The sequence below is a fragment of the Tamandua tetradactyla genome, chromosome 14 (genome assembly GCF_023851605.1).
Source record: "Tamandua tetradactyla isolate mTamTet1 chromosome 14, mTamTet1.pri, whole genome shotgun sequence".
Lineage (NCBI taxonomy): Eukaryota > Metazoa > Chordata > Mammalia > Pilosa > Myrmecophagidae > Tamandua > Tamandua tetradactyla.
Window position 1 is genome coordinate 42008897 of NC_135340.1, and position 19307 is coordinate 42028203.

The following is a 19307-nucleotide window of genomic DNA, read 5'->3' on the forward strand; positions in this document are numbered from 1 at the left end:
AGATGGGACAATGAAATAGAATGACAAGAAGAAATGAGACAACTAGACGAGATAAGATGTGATGATAAGATGAGATGATGAGACAAGACGATGAGATGCTATGATGAGAGGAGATGACACAATGAAGCAAGACGATGAGACGAGATGAGATGACGAGACAATGAGATGAGATGATGAGACAAGACGATCAGATGAGATGACTACAGGAGATGATGAGACGAGATAACGAGAAAGACAATGAGATAGAATTACGAGATGGGATGATGAGACTGGATAATGAGATGAGGCGGGACAATGAGACAGAATGACAAGAAGAGATGAGACAATGAGACGAGACAAGGTGAGATGATGAGATGAGATGATGAGACGGGATGAAGAAATGAAATGATGAGATGGGACGATGAAATTATGAGAAAATGAGACAAGATGGTGGGATGAGACATGGAGACGAGATAGGAAGAAGAGACAGGATGATGAACTGAGACAAAATGATGAGATGGGATAATGAGAGCAGATGATGAGCTGAAGCAAGACAATGAGACGAGATGATACGTTGAGACAATGAGATGAGATGACAACATGAGTTAATGAGACGAGAAGACGAGATGGAGGATGAGAAGGGATGACGAGATTGGATGAAGAGATGGGATGACGAAACAAGATGGAACAACGAGACAGAATGATGAGATGAGATGAGACGATGAGATGAGACAAGATAAGATGATGAGATGAGGCGATGAGACAGGATGATGATAAAAGATGATGAGATGAGAAAATGAAATGACGAGACAATGAGAAAAGATGGTGGGATGAGACAAGGAGACGAGATGGGAAGAACAAACTGGATAATGAGATGAGATGAGACAATGAGATGGGATGATGAGTGGAGATGATGAGATGAAGTGAGACAATGAGACGAGATGAGAACATGAGACAATGAGATGAGATGACAAGATGAGAATATGAGATGAGACAACAACATGAGATGATGAGATGGGATGACGAGATGGACAATGAGACGGGATGACAATATGGGATGATGAGACAGGATGATGAGATGAGATGGGACCATGAGACAGGATCACAAGATGAGATGAGACGAGATGAGACCAGATGAGATGATGAGATGAGATGATGAGATGGGATGATGAAATGATGAGACAATGAGACAAGACAGTGGGATGAAACATGGAGACATGACTGGATGATGAGATGAGACGATGAGATGGGATGATGAGAGGAGATGAGGAGATGAAGTGAGGCAATGAGACGAGATAAGATGGCGAGACGATGAGATGACATGAGGGGACGAGACTATGAGATGAAATGACATGAGATGATGAGACGGGGTGTTGAGACGAACAATGAGATGGGATGATGAGATGGGATGATGAGACGGGAAAAAGACGAGATGGGACAACGAAACAGAATGACGAGATGAGATGTGATGACTAGAAGAGACGACGAGATGAGACGATGACATGAGATGATGAGATGGAATGATGAGACAGATGATGAGAAGGGATGACGAGATGGGATGATGAAATGGGATGATGAGATGAGACAAGATGAGACGATGAGATGAGACAATGAGATGGGATGATGAGATTCGATGATGATATGGGACAATGAAATGACAAGACAATGAGACAAGACGGTGGGATGACACATGGAGATGAGAGGGAAGATGAGATGAGATGAGACCATGAGATGTGATGATAAGAAGAGATGACAGATGAAATGAGATGATGAGAAGAGATGCAATGACAAGATGAGATGAGATGACGAGACGAGAACTACGAGATGAGATGATGACATGAGATGATGAGATGAGATGATGAGATGGACGATGGGATGGGATGCTGAGATGGGATGATGAGATGGGATGACGAGTCGAGATGGGACTACAAGAGAGAATGAAGAGATGAGATGGGATGATGAGACGATACAAGATGATATGATGAGATGAGATGATGAGACAGGACGATGAAATGGGATGATGAGATGAGATGACAAGATGGGACAATAAAATGACGAGACAATGAGACAAGACGTTGGGATGAGGCATGGAGACGAGATGGGGAGATGAGACAGAATGACGAGATGAGACAAGACGACGAGATGGGATGATGAGAGGAGATGACGAGATGAAGCAAGATGATGAGACAAGATGAGATGAAGTGATGATGAGATGAAATGACAAGACGACACTATGAGATTAGACGACGACATGAGATGATGAAACGGGATGATGAGTTGCGGTGATGAGATGGGATGATGAGATGAGACGGGACCACGAGGCATAATGACGTGATGAGATGAGATGATGAGACGAGACAAGATGAGATGATGAGATAGGGTGAAGAGACAGGATGATGAGGTGAGATGATGAAATGGGATGATGAAATGATGAGACGATGAGACAAGATGGTGGGATGAGACATGGAGAAGAGACAGAAAGATGAGACAGGACGACGAGATGAGATGAGATGATGAGAAGACATGATGAAAGGAGATTATGAGATGAAGTGAGACAATGAGATGAAATGAAATGAAAAGATGATGAGATGAGATGATGAGATGATATGAAGACATGAGAGGATGAGACAGGATGACGAGACAGATGATGAGACAGGATGACGAGATGGGATGATCAGACAGGATGACGAGATGAGATGGTACAATGAGACAGAATGATGAGATAAGATGAGACGAGGAGACGAGACAAGATGAGACGATGAGATGAGACTATGAGACGGACGACGACAGGAGATGAGATGGGACGATGAAATGATGAGACAATGAGACAAGACGTTAGTATGAGACATGGAGACGAGATGGGAAGACAAGACGGGACGAGGAGATGAGATGAAACAATGAGACGGGATCGTGAGGGGAGATGACAAGATAAAGTGAGACGATGAGACCAGATGAGATGACAAGACGAGGAGATGAGATGATGAGACAAGACGACAAGATGAGCCAATGAAATGAGATGATGAGACGGGATGACTAGTCAGACGATGAGACGGGATGATGAAATGGGATGATGAGAAGTGATGATGAGACAAGATGGGACAACAATACAGAATGAGGAGATGTGATGAGATGACGAGACAAGACAAGATGAGACGATGTGATGTGATGAACAGATGGGAGAATGACATCAAATGACAAGAAGGGATGATGAAATAAGGAGACAGTGAGACAAGACAGAGAGTGAGACATGGAGATGAGACAGGAATACAAGACGGGACAAAGAGATGAGACAAGGCAATGAAATGGGATGATGAGATGAAATGAAAAGATGAGATGAGATGATGAGACGAAACGATGAGATGAGATGATGACATGAGATGATGAGGCAGGATGACAAGACGTATGATGAGACGGGATGACGAGATTTGATGATGTGATGGGATGAAGAGATGAGATGAGACAAAGACACAAAAAGATGAGATGAGATGAGACGATGAGACGAGACAAGATGAGATGATGAGATGGGATGATGAGATGGCATGATGTGATGGGACGATGAAATGATGAGACAATGAGACAAGACGGCAGGATGAGACATGGAGACGAGAGAGGAAGATGAGACGGGATGATGAGATGAGACAAGATGACGAGATGGTATGATGAGAGGAGACGACGAGATGAAGCGAGATGATGAGATGAGATGAGATGACAAGACAATGAGATGAGATGACGTGACGAGACGATCAGATGAGATAACTACAGGAGATGATGAGACAAGATGACAAGAAAGATGATGAGATGGAATGACGAGATGGGATGATGAGACAGGATGATGAGATGAGGCAGTACAAAGAGACAGAATGATGAGATGAGATGAGAAAACAAGACGAGAAAAATGAGACAATGAGATGAGATGATGAGACGGGATGAAGAAGTGAGATGATGAGACGGGACAATGAAATGATGAGAAAATGAGATAAGATGGTGGGATGAGACATGGAGAGGAGATGGGAAGAAGAAACAGGATGACGAAATGAGACAAAATGATGAGATGGAATGATGAGAGGAGATGAGATGAAGTAAGACGATGAGATGAGATGATATGATGAGATGATGAGATGAGATGATGAGATGAGATGAAGAGATGAGATGACAACATGAGTTAATGAGATGGGAAAATGAGATGGAGGATGAGAAGGGATGACGAGATGGGATGATGAGATGGGATGACAAAACAAGATGGGACAATGAGACAGAATAATGAGATGAGATGAGATGATGAGATGAGACAAGATGAGATGAGGAGATGAGACGAAATGGGATGATGAGAAAAGATGATGAGATGAGAAAATGAAATGATGAGACAATGAGACAAGATGGTGGGGTGAGACATGGAGACGAGATGGGAAGAACAAAACGGGACAATGAGATGAGATGAGACGATGAGCTGGGATGATGAGAGGAGATGACGAGATGGAGCGAGACGATGAGACAAGAAGAGAACAGAAGACAATGAGATGAGATGACAAGATGAGACTATGAGATGAGACAACGACAGGAGATGATGAGATGGGATGATGAGATGGACAATGAGACAGGATGATGAGATGGGATGATGAGATGGGATGACGAGATGAGACGGGGCAATGAGACAGGATCATGAGATGAGATGAGACAACAAGGCAAACCAAATGAGACGATGAGATGAGATGACGAGATGGGATGATGAAATGACGAGACAATGAGACAAGACAGTGGGATGAGACATGGAGACGTGACTGGACGATGAGATGAGACAACGAGATGAGAAGATGAGAAGAGAGGACGAGATGAAGTGAGAAAATGAGATGAGACGTGATGACGAGACGATGAGATGAGATGACGAGATGAGATGACAAGAGGAGAAAACAACATGAGATGATGAGATGAGATGAGGAGACGGACGATGAGATGGGATGACGAGAAGGGATGATGAGATGGTATGACGAGACGAGAAGGGACAATGAGACAGTATGACGAGATGAGGTGAGACGATGAGATGAGACAAGATGAGACGATGAGATGTGAAGATGAGACAGAATGACAAGATAAGATGATGAGATGGGATGATCAAATGATGAGACAATGAGACAAAACAGTGGGAAGAGACATGGAGATGGGATGAGAAGACGGACAGGACGACAAGATGAGAGGAGATGACGAATGGGATGATGAGAGGAGATGACGAGATGAAGCAAGATGATGATTTGTGAGGAGATGACGAGATGATGAGATGAGATGACAAGATGAGACGATGAGATGAGACTACGACATGAGCTGATGAGATGAGATGATGAGATGGGGAATGAGATGGGAGAATGAGATGGGATGATGAGACGAGATGACGAGACAAGATGGGACAATGAGACAGTCACAAAATGAGATGAGACGACGTGATGAGAGAAGATGAGTGGATGAGGTGAGATAATGAGAAGGGAAGATTGAATGAGATAACGAGATGGGGGTGAAATGATGAGACAATAAAACAAGGTGGTGGAATGAGACATGGAGACAAGATGGTAAGATGAGATAGGACGACAAGATGAGACCAGACGGCGAGAAGGGATGATGAGATGAGTCGACGAGATGAGATTATGACCTGAGATGATGAGACAGGATGACGAGTCAGATGATGAGACGGGATGATGAGATGGGATGATGAGACGGGATGACGAGATGAGATGGGACAATGATACAGAATGATGAGACGAAATGAGAAGATGAGATTAGACAAGATGAGACGATGAGATGAGAAGATGAGACAGGAAAATGAAATGAGATGATGGGATGGGACAATGAAATAATGAGACAAAGATGGTGATAAGAGACATGGAGACGAGACTGGAAGAAGAGATGGGACAAGACGTCAAGATGGGATGATGAGAGCAGACGACGAGATGAAGTGAGACGATGAGATGAGATGAGATGATTGAGATGATGTGATGAGATGATGAGATGAGAAGATGAGATGAGACGATGACAGGAGATGATGAGACAGGATGACGAGATGAGGTGGGACAACGAGACAGAATGAAGAGATGAGATGAGTAGAAGAGAAGAAACAAGATGAGACGAAGAGATGAGACAACGAGATGAGACAAGAAGAGATGATGTGATGTGATGAAGTATGAAACAATGACATGAAATGAGAAGAAGGGTCGATGAAATGATTGTCATCCCATCTCATCATCCCATCTCGTCATCCCTTCTCATCCTCCATCTCATCTTCCCATCTCATTAACTCATGTTGTCATCTCATCTCTTCATCTCATCTCGTCATCTCATTTCATCATCTCATCATATCATCTCATCTCATCGACAATGAGACAAGATGGAAGGATGAGACATGGAGACGAGACAGGAATATGAGATGGGACAACGAGATGAGATGAGATAGTGAAATGGGATAATGAGAGGAGACTACGAGATTAAACGAGATGATGAGACAAGATGAGATGACGAGACAATGAGGTAAGATGAGGAGCGAGACTACAAGATGAGACAATAACATGAGATGATGAGACGGGATGATGAGACTGATGATGAGTCAGGATGACGAGATGGGATGATGAGACGGGATGAAGAGACGAGATGGGACAATGAGACAGAATGATGAGATGAGATGAGATGACGAGATGAGACAAGAAGAGACAATGAGATGAGAAGATGAGATGACAAGATGGGATGATGAAATGACGAGACAATCAGACAAGACAGTGGGATGAGACATGGAGACAAGTCGGGAAGATGAGACGTGATGACGATATGAGATGGACGACGAAATGGGATGATGAGAGAAGAGGACGAGATGAAGCGAGACGATGAGATGAGGTGATCAGACAATGAGACGAGATGATGAGATGAGACAATGACATGAGATGATAAGATGGGATGATGAGATGGGATGATGAGACAGGATGACGAGATGGATGACGAGACAGGATGATGAGATGGAATGACGAGAAAAGACAAGACAATGAGAAAGAATGACGAGATGAGATGGGACAAAGAGACTAGACAAGTTGAGATGATGAGATGAGATGATGAGACAAGAAGGGACCACGAGATAGAATGACGAGATGAGATGAGACAATGAGTCGAAGCAAGATGAGACAATGAGATGAGACAATGAGAAGGGAAGATGAGATGAGATGACAAGATTGGATGATTAAAGGATGAGACAATGAGACAGGACGGTGGGATTAGACATGGAGATGAGATGGGAAGATGAGATGGAATGAAGAGATGAGACGAGATGACGAGATGGGATGACAAGAGGAGAAGATGAGATGAAATGAGACGATGAGACAAGATGAGATGTCAAGGGGATGAGATGAGATGATGAGTCGAGACTACGAAATGGGATGACAACATGAGATGATGAGATGGGATGACAAGACGGGCGATGAGAAGGATGAGGAGATGGGATGATGACACGGGATGATGAGATGAAACGGGACAATGAGACAGAAAGACGAGATGAGAGGAGATGACAAGATGAGACAAGATGAGATGCTGAGATGAGACGATGAGACGGGATGACAAGAGGGGATGATGAGAAGGGATGACGAGACCAGACAGGACAATGAGACAGAATGACGAGATGAGATGAGAGAAGGAGATGAGACAAGATGACACGATGAGATGAGATGATGAGACAGGACGATGAGATGAGAGGACGAGATGGGACGATGAAATGATGAGACAATGAGACAAGATGGTGTGATGACACATGGTGATGAGATGGGAAGACAAGACGGGATGACGAGATGAGTTGAGACGAAAAGATGGGATGATGGGGAGCGACGATGAGGTGAAGTGAGACGATGAGAAGAGATGAGATGATGAGACGAGGAGATGAGATGACAAGATGAGACAAAGAGCTGAGACGACAGCATGAAATGATGAGACAGGATGATGAGACAGATGATGAGATGGGATGATGAGACAGGATGATGAGATGGGAAGATGAGATGGGATGATTAGATGGAATTTGGAGACAGGAGGTCAAGATGAAATGGGACAAAGAGACTGAATGACGAGATGAGATGAGACAGCGAGATGAGAAAAGATGAGATGATGAGATTAGAGGATGACATGGGACAATGGGATGAGATGAAGAGATGGGACGATGGAATGACAAGACACTGAGACAAGACGGTGGGATGAGACATGGAGACAAGATGGGAGAACCAGGCGGGATGACAAGATGAGGTGAGACGATGAGATGGGATGATGAGAGGAAATGATGGGAGGAAGGGAGGCGATGAGACAAGATGAGAAGACGATATGATGAGATGAGATAATGAGACGAGACTACAAAATGAGACGATAACATGAGATGATAAGACAGGATGATGAGATGGATGATGAAAAGGGATGACGAGATGGGATGATGAGGCGGGATGATGAGACGAGATGGGACAATGGGACAGAATGAAGAGATGAGATGAAACGATGAGATGAGACAAAATGAGATGAAGAGATGAGACGATGGGATGAGACAATGAGATGAGATGATGAGATGGAATGATGAAATGAAGAGACAATGAGACAAGACAGTGGGATGAGACATGGAGATGAGATGGGAAGATGAGATGGAATGATGAGATGAGATGAGACGACAAGATGGGATGACAAAAGGAGGCGACTGATGAAGTGAGAAGATAAGACGAGATGAGTTGAAGAGACGATGAGATGAGATGACGAGAAGAGACTATGAGATGAGATGACGACATGAGATGATGAAGCTGAATGACTAGATGGACAATGAGATGAAATGACGAGATGGGATGATGAGACAGGAAGTCAAGACGAGAGGGGTCAATGAGACAGAATGACGAGATAAGATGAGATGATGAGACAAGACAAGATGAGACAATGTGATGAGACAATGAGATGGGACGATGAGATGAGATGGCAAGATGGGACGATGAAATGACGAGACAAGAGAAAAGATGGTGGGATGAGACATGGAGATGAGATAGGAAGACAAGACGGGACAATGAGATGAGATGACTAGATGGGATGATGAGAGGAGACAATGAGATGAAGAGACAATGAGATGACGAGACGAGACTACAAGATGAGACGACAACATGAGATGATGAGACGGGATGATGAGACGGACGATGAGACAGGATGACGAGATGGGATGAGGAGATGAGATGACGAGAGGAGACGGGACAATGAGCCAGAATGTCGAGAGGAGATGAGATGATGAAACGAGACAAGATGAGATGATGAGATGGGATGATGGAATGATGAGATAATGAGACAAGAGGGTGGGATGAGACATGTAGATGAGACAGGAAGTCTAGATGGGATGATGAGTTGAAAAGAGACGATGAGATGGGATGACAAGAAGAGATGACGAGATGAAGCGAGGCGATGAGATGACATGAGATGACGAGACGATGAGATGAGATGATGAGACGAGACTATGAGATGAGATGATGACATGAGATGATGAGACAGGATGAAGAGACATACGATGAGACAGGATGATGAGACAGTATGATAGAAAGGGATGAAGAAACGAGACGGGACCATGAGACAGAATGATGAGAGGAGATGAGATGACGAGATGAGAAAACATGAGACGATTACATGAGACGATGAGATGGGATGATGAGATGAGATGGGAAGACGAGACGGTATGACCAGATGAGACGAGAAGATGAGATGGGATGACGAGAGGAGATGACGAAATGAAACATGACAATGAGACGAGATGAGATGATGAGACGAGGAGATGAGATGACGAGATGAGACTATGAGGTGAGATGAGAACATGAGATGATGAGATGTAAAGATGAGATGGACGATGAGACAGAATGACAAGATGGGAAGATGAGATGGGATGAATAGATGAGACAAGACAAAGAAACAGAATGACGAGATTATATGAAATGACAAGACAAGAAAAGATGAGACGATGAGATGAGACAATGAGATGGGACGATGAGATGAGATGACGAGATGGGATGATGAAATGATGAGAAAATAAGACAAGACGGTGGGATGAGATGTGGAGAAGACATGGGAAGATGAGATGGTATGACAAGATAAGACGAGACGATGAGATGGGATGACGAAAGAAGACAATGAGTTGAAGGGAGATGATGAGATGAGATGAGATGACGACACGAAGAGATGAGATGAGATGAAACTATGAGATGAGATGACAACATGAGATGATGAGATGTGATGACAAGATGTATGATGAGACAGGATGATGAAATGGGATGATGAGATGGGATCACGAGACGAGATAGGACAATGAGACAGAAGGACAAGATGAGATGGGACATCGAGATGCAATCACGAGACGAGATAGGACAATGAGACAGAAGGACAAGATGAGATGGGACATCGAGATGAGACAAGATGAGATGATGAGATGAGACGATGAGATGGGACGATCATATGAGATGACAAGATGGGATGATGAAATGACGAAACTTTGAGACAAGACGGTGGGATGAGACATGGAAAGAAATGGGAAGATGAGATGGGATGACGGCATGAGATGAGTCGATGAGATGGGAAGATGAGAGGAGATGACAAGATGAAGCGAGACGATGAGACTAGATGAGGTGATGAGATGCTGAGATGAGATGACAAGATGAGACTACGAGATGAGACAATGACAGGAGATGATGAGATGGGATGACGAGAGGAACGATGAGATGGGATGACGCAATGGGTTGATGAGACAAGATGACGAGATGAGACGGGACAACGAGACAGAATGACGAGATGAAATGAGATGATGAGACAAGACAAGATGAGATGATGAGAAGGAATGATGAGAAGAGATGATGGAAAGGGACAATGGAATGATGAGACAATGAGACAAGATGGTGGGATGAGACATGGAGATGAGATGGGAAGATGAGACAGGATGACAAAATGAGATGAGACAACAAGATGGGATGACGAGAGGAGATGACGAGATGAAGCGAGATGATGAGACGAGGAGACGAGATGACGAGACTATGAGATGAGATGAAGGCATGAGATGAGACAGGATGATGAGACGGATGATCAGACAGGATGATGAGATGGGATGATGAGACGGAATGACAAGATGATATGGGACAATGAGAAAGAATGACAAGATGAGATGAGATAACGAGATGAGACAAGATGAGACAATGAGACGGGACAATGAGATGAGATAATGCGATGAGATGACGAGACAAGACAAGATGAGACGATGAGATGAAGACGATGAGATGGGAGGATGTGATGAGATGACAAGATGGGACGATGAAATAATGAGACAATGAGACAAGATGGTGCAATGAGATGTGGAGATGAGATGGGAAGATGAGATGAGACAATGAGATGAGATGAGACAACGAAATGTTATGATGAGAGGAGACGAGGAGATGAAGCGAGATGATGAGAGGAGATGATGAGACGAGGAGATGAGATGATGAGATGAGACTACGAGATGAGACAATGACATGAAATGATGAGACAGGATGACGAGATGGACAATGGGATGGGATGACCTGATGGGATGATGAGACAGGATTACGAGACAAGATGGGACAACGAGACAGAATGATGAGATAGGATGAGATGGCAAGAAGAGACAAGATGAGACAAAGAGATGAGATGATGAGACAGAACGATGAGATGAGATGACGAGATGGGATGATGAAATGATGAGACAATGAAACAAGATGGTGGGATGAGATGTGGAGATGAGACAGGATGACAAGATGAGACTATATGACGAGATGGGATAATGAGAGGAGATGACGAGATGAAGCGAGACGAAGAGATGAGATGAGAAGATGAGATGAGGAGATGAGATGATGAGAAGGGACGAGGAGATGAGATGATGACATAGGATGATGGAATGACAAGACAATGAGACAAGATGGTGGGATGAGACATGGAGACGAGATGGGATGATGAGAGGAGATGATGAGATGAAGTGAGACGATGAGACGAGATGAGAAGATGAGATGATGAGATGAGATGATGAGACAAGACTATGAGATGAGATGACGACATGAGATGATGAGATGGGATGATGAGATCAGATGACGAGATCAGACGATGAAATGACGAGACAATGAGACAAGACGGTGGGATGAGATATGGAGATGAGATGGAAAGACGATATGGGACGACAAGACCAGGAGATAAGATGATGAGACGAGACTATGAGATGAGACAACAACATGAGATGATGAGACGGACAATGAGATAGGATGATGAGATGAGATGATGAGATGGGAAGATGAGACGAGACAGGTCAACAAGACAGAATGACGAGACAAGATGAAATGACGAGACGAGACAAGATGAGACAATGAGATCAGATGATGAGACGGGACGATGAGATGAGATGATGAGATGAGACAATGAAATGACGAGACAATGCGACAAGATGGTGGGATGAGACGTGGAGATGAGAGGAGAAGATGAGAAGGGATGATGAGATGATGAGATGATGAGATGATGAGACGAGACGAGATGACGAGAGGAAGAGATAGAATGACAAGACGAGACTACGAGATGAGATGACGACATGAGATGATGAGATGGGATGATGAGGCAGACAATGAGACAGGATGATGAGATGGGATGACAAGAGCATGCAACGAGATGAAGTGAAACGATGAGACGAGATGAGATGACAAGACGATGAGATGAAATGGTGAGATGAGACTACGAGATGAGACGACAACATGAGATGATGAGACGGGATGACGAGATGATATGATGAGACAGAATGACGAGAGGGACAATGAGATGGGATGACAAGACCAGACAGGACAATGAGACAGAATGTCGAGATGAGATGAGACAACGAGATGAGAGAAGATGAGACGATGAAATGAGATGGGATGATGAGATGAGATGATGAGAAGGGATGATGAAATGATGAGACAAAAAACAAGACGGAAAATTAGACATGGAGACTAGATTGGAAAATGAGATGGGAAGATGAGATGAGACGAGACGACAAGATGTGATGATGAGAGGAAATGATGAGATGATGACAAAATGAGATGAGATGATGAAATGAAACTACTAGATGAGACGATGACATGAGATGGAATGACGAGATGAGACGGGACAACCAGCCAGAATGATGAGATAAGATGAGACAACGAGATGAGACAAGATGAGATGATGAGATGAGACAATGAGATGGGATGATGAGATGAGATGATGAAATGGGATGATGTAATAATGAGACAAAAAGACAAGACGGTGGGGTGAGACATTGAGACGAGATGGGAAGACAAGATGGGATGACGAGATGAGACGAGACGACGAGAGGGTATGATAAGATTACACGATGAGATGACGAGACAATGAGATGAGATGACAAGACAAGGCTACAAGATGAGATGACATGAGACGATGAGATGGGATGATGAGATGGACGACGAGACAGGGTGACAAGATGGGATGATGAGACGGGATGATGAGACGAGATGGGACAACAAGACAGAATGGCAAGATGAGATGGGATGATGAGATGAGACAAGGTGATTCGATGAGATGAGACGATGAGATGGGATGATGAGATGAGATGAGGGACGGGACAATGGATGAGACAATGAGACTAGACTTTGTGATGATACATGGAGATGAAACAAGAAGACGAGATGGGATGATGAGATGAGAAGAGATGACAAGATGGGATGACGTGATGAGAGGACGAGATGAAGCGAGATGATGAAATGAGATGAGATGAGGAGACGATAAGATGAGATAATGAGAGGAGACCATGAGATGAGATGACCACATGAGATGATGAGATGGGATGATGAGATGGACAATATGACGGGATGACGAGAAGGGATGATGAGATGGGATGACGAGACGAGACAGGACTATGAGACAGAATGAGGAGATGAGATGAGATGACGAGATGAGACAAGATGAGATGATGAGATGGGATGATGAGATGTGATGATGAGATGGGACAATGAAATGATGAGACAATGAGACCTGACGGTGGGATGAGACATAGAGATGAGACAGGAAGACAAGACGGGATGATGAGATGAGACAAGATGACGAGATGGAATGACAAGAGGAAATGATGAGATGAAGCAAAATGATGAGACGAGATGGGATGATGAAACGATGAGATGAGATGATGAGATGAGACTATGAGATGAGATGATGGCATGTGATGATGAGACAGGATGATGAGACGAGATGGGACAAAGAGACAGAATGACAAGATGAGATGAGACAATGAGACGAGGCAAGATGAAACGATGAAATGAGACGATGAGACGGGACGATGAGATATGATGACGATATGGGATGATGGAATGATGAGATAATGACACAAGACGGTAGGATGAGATGTTGAGACGAGATGGGAGACCAGATGGGACAACGAGATGAGATGAGATGATGAGACGGGATGACGAGAGAAGACAAAATGAAATGAGATGATGAGACGAGATGAGATGATGAGACAATGAGATGAGATGATGAGATGAGACTACGAGATGAGAGATGACGAGATGGGGTGATGAGATGGACAATGAGACATGATGATGAGACGGGATGATGAGACGAGATGAGATGATGAGATGATGAGATGAGATGACGAGACGAGACTATGAGATGAGACGACGGGATGAGGAGATGGACAATGAGACGGGATGAAGAAATGGGATGATGAGATGCCATGACGAGACTAGATGGTACATTGAGACAGAATGACAAGATGATATGAGATGACAAGATCAGACAAGATGCGATGATGAGATGAGACAATGGGATGGGACAATGGAATGAGATAAAGAGATGGGACTGGGACATGAGATGATGAGACTGGATGACGAGACAGTTGATGAGAAGGAATGACGAGATGGCATGATGAGACAGGATGACGAGACGAGATGGGATGAGACAGAATGACAAGATGAGATGAGACGACAAGACGAGACAAGATTACATGATGAGATGAGATGATGATACAGGGCGATGAGATGAGATGATGAGATGGGACGATGAAATGACCAGATAATGAGACAAAACGGTGGGATGAGATATAGAGTCTAGATGGGAAGATGAGACAGGATGATGAGATGAGACGAGATAATGAGATGGGATGATGACAAGAGACGAGGAGATGAAGCGAGATGATGAGACGAGATGCGATGATGAGACGATGAATGAGATGATGAGATGAGACTACGAAATGGGACGATGACATGAGATGATGAGATGGGATGACGAGATGAGACAGGACAACGAGACAGAACGACGAGATGAAATGAGACGACAAGAGGAGAGAAGAGGAGACAATGAGATGAGACGATGAGATGGGATGACCAGAAGAGATGATGAGTTGGGATGAAGGAATGACGAGACAATGAGACAAGACGGTGGGATGAGACATGGAGACGAGATGGGAAGACGAGATGGGACAACGAGATGGTATGATGAGAGGAGATGATGAGATGAAGCGAGACAATGAGATGAGATGAGATGATGCTACGAGATGAGATGATGACATGAGATGATGAGACGGGATGACAAGACGGACAATGAGAAGGGATGATGAGATGGGATGATGAGACGGAATGGTGAGATGAGATGGGACAACAAGACAGATTGACAAGATGAGATGAGACGATGAGACGAGACAAGATGAAACGATGAGATGAGATGATGAGAAAGGAAGATGAGATGAGATGACAAGATGGGATGATGGAACGATGAGAGAATGAGACAAGATGGTGGGATGAGACATGGAGACAAGATGGGAACCAAGACGAGATGACAAGATGAGATGAGACGATGAGTTGGGATGATGAGAGGAGACAACAAGATGAAGCGAGATGATGAGACGATTTGAGATGGCAAGAGGAGAAGGTGAGAGGACGAGGCAAGACTATGAGATGAAATGACAACATGAGATGATGAGACGGGATGACAAGACGGATGAGGAGACGGGCTGACGAAATGGCAAGATGAGAAGGGATGACGCGATGAGATGGGACAATGAGAGAAAATGACAAGATGAGATGTGATGACAAGAAGAGACAAGATGAGATGATGGGATGAGATGATGAGACCGGACGATGAGATGAGATGACGAGATGGTACAATGAAATGATGATACAATGAAACAAGACAGTGGGATGAAACATGGAGACGAGACGGAAAGATGAGACAGATTGATGAGAAGAGATGAGATGAGGAGATGAGATGATGAGTGGAGGCGATGAGATGAAATGAGACGATCAGACAAGATGAGATGATGAGACGAGGAGCTGAGATGATGAGATGAAACTACGAGATGAGATGACAACATGAGATGACGAGACGGGATGATGAGATGGACAATGAGACAGGATGACGAGATAGGATGATGAGATGGGATAATGAGAAGAGATGGGAAAATGAGACAGAATGATGAGATGAGATGAGATGATGAGATGAGACAAGATGAGACGATGAGATGAGATGATGAGACGTGATGATGAGATGAGATGACGAGATGGGACGATGAAGTGAGGAGACAATGGGACAAGATGGTGGGATGAGACATGGAGACAAGACGGAAAGATGAAATGGGACAACGAGAAGAGACAAGATGACGAGATGGGATGACGAGTGGAGATGACGAGATGAAACGAGACAATGAGTTGAGATGAGATGACGAGACGAGCAGCTGAGATGACGAGACAAGACCACAAGATGAGATGATGACATGAGATGATGAGATGGGATGACGAAATGGACAATGAGACGGGATGATGAGATGGGATGACGAGACGAGACAGGACAATGAGACAGAATGACGAGATGAGATGAGATGATGTGACGAGACAAGATGAGATGATCAGATGTGATGATGAGATGGAACGATGAGATGAGATGACGAGATGGGACAATGAAATGATGAAACAATGAGACAAGACGGTGAGATGAGACATGGAGATGAGACAGGAAGCCGAAACAGGATGATGAGATGACATAAGACAACTAGATAGGATGACAGGAGGAGACGACAAGATGAAGCGAGACGAGGCGAGATGAGATGACAAGACGAGGAGATGAAATGACCATATGAGACTACGAGTTGAGATGACGACATGAGATGATGAGACGGGATGTCGAGATGGACAATGAGATGCGATGACAAGACGTGATGATAAGATAGGAAGATGAGACGAGATGGGACAATGAGACAGAATGATGAGACGAAATGAGACGACAAAACGAGATAAGATGAGACAATGAGATGAGACGATGAGATAGGATGATGAGATGAAATGAGGAGATGGGACAATGAGATGACTAGACCATGAGACAAGATGGTGGGATGAGACATGGAGATAAAATGGGAGAACAAGACGGGATGATGAGATGAGTTGAGACACCGAGATGTGATGACAAGGGGAGACGATGAGAGGAAGTGAGATGATGAGACAAGATATGATGATGAGACGAGAAGATGAGATGATGAGAAGAGACTATGAGATGAGACGACGACATGAGATGATAAAACTGGATGACTAGACAGATGATGAGATGGGTAGATGATACGGGATGATGAGATGGTAAGACAAGATGAGAGGGGACAATGAGACACAATGACGAGTTGAGATGAGAAGACGAGACGAGACAAGATGAGACGATGAGATGAGATGATGAGACAGGATGATGAGATGATAAGGTGATGGTATGATGAAATGATGAGACAATGAGACAAGACGGTGGGATGACACATGGAGATGAGAGGGGAAGATGAGACGGGATGACGAGATGAGACTAGATGACGAGTGGGATGACGAGAGGAGATGACAAGATGAAGCAAGACGATGAGATGAGATGAGATGATGAGATGAGGAGATGAGATGACGAGACAAGGCTACGAGATGAGATGCAGACATGAGATGATGAGACGGACGATGAGGCAGGATGAAGAGACAGGATGATGAGATGGGATGATGAGACAAGATGGGATAATGAGACAAAATGATGAGATACTATGAGATGACGAGATGAGACAAGATGAGACGATGAGATGGGATGACGAGACAACATGGGAGAACAAGACAGAATGACGAGATGAGATGAGATGACAAGACAAGATGAGACAATGACTTGAGAAATGAGATGGGATGATGAGATGGGATGATGAAATGACGAGACAATGAGACAAGATGATGGGATGACACAGGGAGGTGAGAAGGGAACATGGGATGGGATGATGAGATGAGATGAGACGATGAGATGGGATGATTAGAGGAGATGATGAGATGAAGTGCGACAATGAGAAGAGATGAGATGATGAGACGATGAGATGAGATGACGAGACGAGACTAAGAGATGAAGCAACAACAAGAGATGATGAGATGGGATGAGGAGATGGACGAGGAGACAGGATGACGAGATGGGACAATGAGACGGGATGATGAGATAAGACAGGACAATAAGACAGAATGACGAGATGAGATGAGACAATGAGACAAGACAAGATGAGATGATGAGAAGAGATGATGACATGGGATGATGAGATGAGAGGACGAGATGGGATGATAAAATGACAAGACAATGAAACAAGACAGTGGAATGGGACATGGAGATGAGACAGGAAGATGAGACGGGAAGACGAGATGAGATGAGACGATGAGATGAGATGACAAGAGGAGACGACGAGATGGGATGATGAGAGGAGATGACCAGATGAAGCAAGAGGATGAGATGAGATGAGATGATGAGACGAGGAGATGAGATGACGAGACTGCGAGATGAGACGACAACATGAGATGATAAGATGGGATGATGAGACAGACAATGACAGGGGATAACGAGATGGGATGATGAGATGGGATGATGAGAGGAGATAGGACAATGAGACAGAATGATGAGATGAGATGACGAGATGAAAAAAGATGAGACAATGAGATGAGATTATGAGACGAGACAATGAGATGAGATTGTGAGACGAGGCTGCGAGATGAGACAACAACGTGAAATAATAAGAGGGTATGACAAGACGGATGATGACATGGGATAACAAGATGGGATGATGAGACGGGATGATGAGAGGAGACGGGACAACGAGACAGAATGACGAGATGAGACGAGACGATGAGACGAGACAAGATGAGACGTTGAGGTGAGACGATGAGACGGGACAATGATATGAGATGACGAGGTGGGATGATGAAATGATGAGACAATGAGACAGGACGGTTGGAAGAAACATGGAGATGAGACAGGAAGATGTGACAGGATGATGAGATGAGACAAGACAGTGAGATCGGATG